At 33.2% G+C, this 5373-nt stretch overlaps 1 non-coding gene across 1 annotated transcript; it reads right to left on the bottom strand.

Annotated features, from left to right (window-relative positions):
* Positions 1-5012: 5012 nt before the first annotated feature.
* On the bottom strand, positions 5013-5085 carry TRNAA-AGC (transfer RNA alanine (anticodon AGC)). The gene has a single exon. It is a non-coding gene; the product is annotated as a tRNA-Ala (tRNA).
* Positions 5086-5373: the final 288 nt, after the last annotated feature.

Raw genomic sequence — 5373 nt, 5'->3', positions numbered from 1 at the left:
AGAACTCCGGCAACCCCATGTCGCACGCGTTGCTGCCGTCATTCCTTCCCTCGCCGGCTTCTTTCGGCAGACCACCGGAGCAGCCACGCCCACCTACCGGTGGTTCCGCCACCAGCCGTGGCTGCTCCTCTTCCTCCATCCATTTTTTTTTATTTTGTTTGAAGGAAATTTAAATTACAACATTTTGCAAAATTAATTTAGTGATCTTAATTAAATTAAAAATAAACTCTTTTATGCCTAATTTAGAAAATTAATTTAAAATCTCCATTTTGATTAATTTTAGGGTTATTCACATAAAGTAATCTCTAATTTACATAAAATACTTTTCACATGAATTGATTTTCATACATAAATAATTTTTAAATCTGAAAATTAAATTAATAATATGAATATAATATTCGAAATTTAGAGATCTAAAATTTAGAATTAAAATTTCGAAAATTAGGGTTAAATTTTCAAAATTTTCGGCCACTTTATATTGAAATATTAAGCAATGAAATATCCATTTAATAAATTCCAATTAATTATTCAATTCATAATTCAATTCCTCCCCTTAATAAAATTAAAATTAGTCATGAACACATCAAAATAAATCTAACTATTATGACCAAAAAACTATATGCAAGAGGCTAAAAAACTGATACCACTGTAGGATTATAAGTACTATAAGCGGAATTTCATGAATCATTTTATAAGTACTTAAAATATAACCACATGCATATACAATCAAAGATCACATAATAGTTTTAGAATTAACCTTTGATGCGTGATTTCCACAAAGCTCGTCGAGATCTGGAGATAAAATCGCAGTTGTGATTCCTCTACTTGATCGATCCACCAATCCAGATCAACACTCCACCAATGTTACTTGGAAGGAAGAAGGGCTCTTCTTTTTTTGGAGTTAATATTACGTAGCTTTGAAAGAGAGAGAAAAGAGGAGAGAGAAAATAATGAGAGAATATGACTGCTTTATTTTCTAGATTTCCCACCTAATTATAGGAATTAATTAGGTTAGGAATCCCCTCCCCTTACTACTCTTTGGTCGGCCACCCTAGAGTCCTCTTCATGGGTTCTAGGTCTTTCTTTTGGATTAAATAAGGAATCTTCTCTGAATTGTTAATCATCTAGGAATCAAGTTTCTCCGATTTCGTTCACCATAGATCAAGTCTTACCAAGAAAATTCAAAAAAAACCATCTTTGAACAAATACAAAAACGAATACAAGAACATGTGATAGGAACTTGTATTACTTTCATTATCAAGAATTATTCTAGAAATTTATACAGCAGAAACCAAAGAGATAGTCGATTTGAATCCAGGTATCACATAAAAAGGAATGTCAATTCTCATTTTACGAATAATTAAGCTTGATTCAGAATAATGTTAAAGACAGGGCTGACTGCCAGTGGCGGATCCAGGATTTGACCCACGTGGGTTCGGAATCATTCCACAAAAAACTCAAGCTCAATTGACTAGAAATTCCAATTTTAGTCTAAATTTTAAATTATGACCAATCTTTATCGTATAAGGGGAAAGGAGGAGAATACAAAAAAATACCAAACTAACTACTTTCTTTAAAACTAATTTAAAAATTAATTACTGAAACACGATGCCAGATAATTACGTGGAGCTCAATAACTTCTAAAATCCACATTATAAACAATTTTTTTAAAAAAATTGCTAGTTTAACGACACAACTCGATTAATTAACAATTAGTTTTAAACTTAAAAAAAATTACAAAACACTATATACAAACTATAATTTTTTCTCTCCTTCCGTAAATTTTTTCTCTTGTCCCTTCCAATAATTGTTATTTACTATTCTTTTAGTAGAATTTTATATGATTTTACACACATCGCATGCATGTAAGACTAACAACTACTAATTTAGCCCATTGTTATAATTATTTTTTAAAATGAATAAAAATATATATTATAAAAATATATCATATCTAAGAAAAGTTAACATAAACTTTTTTTTTTTGACGGGAGTTAACATAAACTTGTATTAAAAAAAAAGTAAAACAAGAAATAAAAAACAAACTGTTAGAAATTGCAAAATAATTGAAGAACGATTAAAAGTAAAAGAACTAAAGAAGAGTAGGCTACTAGCTACAAAAAGTGAAACTTATTGGCGTCGAACCCGTGTTGACCCAACTAAAGCGCAGTAAACTTCTCGTTCACTTACTACCACTGAACCAAACGTTTATAACTGTATATAAACGCGCGACCAAAGTATATATAAGTTGTTGCTTATCGTTTCTGCGTCATTTTTTCTCCCAGATTTTCGTGGGTTCAGTTGAACCCACTGAACCCACGCTAGATCCGCCCCTGCTGACTGCTGAGGGCATATCAAAATCATCATGCTAAAGTAGTAAAGTACTTGCAAACAGGGTCAGTTACATGCTACGTTGATCTGTTGCATATAAACGTTGCACCTTTTCCATGTAAGAATTGATAAAGTGATGCATAACAAGGGTGCAATTTACATATACTTCCTCCGTTTCAAAATAAATGCAATATTTGCATAGTGTTTACTATTCACAGTTTAAACTTTAATTAGCTTTGGTGATTTACATTTTAGGAAAAACATAGTCATGTGGGATCTTGTTAGATTCGTCTGAATGTGAATTTTTTTAATATCAACTTTTTATAATTTTTACTTATTGATAATTGAAGATATTAACGGTTAAAATAATGCATTGGCAAACGTGAAAACAAGAAGTGTTGCACTTATTTAGAAACAGAGGAAGTATATAATTTGATGGAAGAAAACTCACGCATATGTAAATTATTTTTCTTCCATTACGTGACAGTCTCTTAAACTATGTAAAACTCACGCAATTTACACTGTTTTCTTCCATTTACATAACAAGTAGTCACATCCATTTTTCTACACAAACAGTCTCTAAAACTTTATTTTCTTCCTCCGTGGTGAGAATCTCTTTACCCTCTACTGCTCTACACGAACAGTTCTACTGAACTCTCTCAACCTAGCTAGCTGTATCTCATTAAAGCCACCAGATTATTCTTCAAAACTCTAGCAGTCTAGTTCATGCTAGAATATTTATATCTTCTGCTCAGCAAGCCAGCTACTTTTGTTTACATCAATAATCATTAGACTAACAAGGTATATGGGCATCTGTAGCTTTAACCATCTGCACTAAAAGGACGAGAAGTAGCTAACCATAACAAACTAATAATTTAGTAAGTGAAAGACAGAAGACAAGAGATAACAATAAAACTTCAAATGTTATACCAAGTGCTAATTTGAGAAATAACAATTCAGTTGCTGGACTGTAGCACATTATATTTACAATGAAGTATCAGCAGTTTATACAGATTGCTAGGTAAAGTTATAATGGGTGAATGATTCGTAACCAAAAGAAACATAAAATCACAAAGACAGAAATGAGGTCTCAGAAATACTCCATCAAAACATGAATACTTTTAAAGTTATGCATATCTATAGCCTGTGTTTCTGGTATGAAAAATACAATTCTTAGCTGTAATAGAAAAAAGGGAAATGCCACACTTGAAGATAATTTCCTTCTTCAAGGCCAATTTTCTTGGCCACATCATTCCAACCCTTTTGCAGCACACAATTCCATTTAACCTTCGTTTCCGATGGCTGAGGAAGAGGCCACCTTTTCAAACGCATGTTGCCGAAATTCTCTTTTGTTTGTAGTAAAACAGTCACGTCCATTTTTCCACACAAATTGTCTCTAAAACCTTGATCTTCTTGTTGGATAATTTAGAGTATTTAGTTGATTGAATTCATGAAACGTATAACTTGAATTACTTGGTTTTGGTGTCGTTGTTTAAGTTACGTTAAATATGCACGTAGATTGTTTATGGTGTAGTAAACAATAAGCTTTGAAGTAATATAGAAACCGCAAACAAGTACAAAATGTTACTTGAAACAATATATGTAAAACATATTATGCTTGGTGGTTATAGCCAAGCATGCTGCAGCAAATTCGCACGAGCAGTAGCATAGCATGCTCGCACAAGCAGCAGGCAGTGGGCTGAAGGCGTCGCGACTCGCGACGGCTCGTCGCGACTCGCGACAGGCTCGCTCGCGGCTCGCGACAAGAGCCTGTTTTTTCGTGGCTTTGTGCATGTTTGTGCAGTTTTGACGGTTTCTGTTTTACGTGTATAAATGTGGCCTTCACCACAGATGAATGGAAGAGTTTTTAGATATTATTTTCTCTCTAAAAGCACTCTCTCTCAAAGTTCTTTGATTACATTGATCATCAAACACAATATCACAAATCTTATTCTCATTTTTACAAGATTCATACGAGCGTGACTCTTGTTGTTCTTCTTTGTATCTCGAAATTGAATTCCGTGCAACCCGTGCTTCATATAGGGTCGGAATATCACTTTTGGAAAGTGTCTACACACGCCTAGAAGTTTCATTGTTCATAGTAATCATCTTCATCACCCTTCTACAAATTTTCTAACACTTCTTCCTCCGCAGTGAGAATCCCTTTACCTTCTATTTTTTCCTGGGAATCTGAAATCATGCTTGAATAATTTTAAAGTTTGTGATTGTTTTCCTTCCATACTAGTAGTCACATTAGCAGTTTTCCTTCCATACTAGTAACATTAGCATTAGCATTAGCATTAGCATTATCATGTGAATATGAGGCCTATTTATGAGAATTAAATAAATCTAATCCAGTTGAAGTAGCAAATATAATTCGATTCCTGAAAGGACAATAATTTTAAATGTAAATGTAGTTGAAGTAGGATTGGAGTTTCTAGTTGAGGTAGAGATGGAGTTTCTAGTTGAGGTAGAGATGGAGTTTCTGCATCAAAAAAAATAAAAAAGAGAAAATATTAAAATTGAAGTAGGAGATGGAGTTTCTAGTAGCAAATATAATCCGATTCCTGAAAGGACAATAATTTTAAATGTAAATGTAGTTGAAGTAGGATTGGAGTTTCTAGTTGAGGTAGAGATGGAGTTTCTGCATCAAAAAAAAAATAAAAAAGAGAAAATATTAAAATTGGAGATGCGGGGTATCGATCCCCGTACCTCTCGCATGCTAAGCGAGCGCTCTACCATCTGAGCTACATCCCCTATGTCGACAACCTCCATGTCTTTGGAAAACAGTTGTATCACTTGCACTTTTATATAGAACTTAATTCTTTCATGGCGTCCTTGTAAAATAAAGTTATCTAATATTATACTGTACAAATACTAGAGAAACACCCATGCGTTGCATGGTTTACGCATCTATTTTGTGTAATAAGATTGATGCATATATAATACTAGGTATTAGAGTAAATATATGTCAACTAGTTTGAAGCCCAAGCGTTGCACGGGTTGTTATTTATCTTATTATTTTGTAAAATTTTTGTTAATATT

Source organism: Beta vulgaris, chromosome 5, assembly GCF_026745355.1.
Source record: "Beta vulgaris subsp. vulgaris cultivar EL10 chromosome 5, EL10.2, whole genome shotgun sequence".
Taxonomy (NCBI): Eukaryota; Viridiplantae; Streptophyta; class Magnoliopsida; order Caryophyllales; family Amaranthaceae; genus Beta; species Beta vulgaris.
This window is presented reverse-complemented; position numbering and strand designations above follow the sequence as displayed.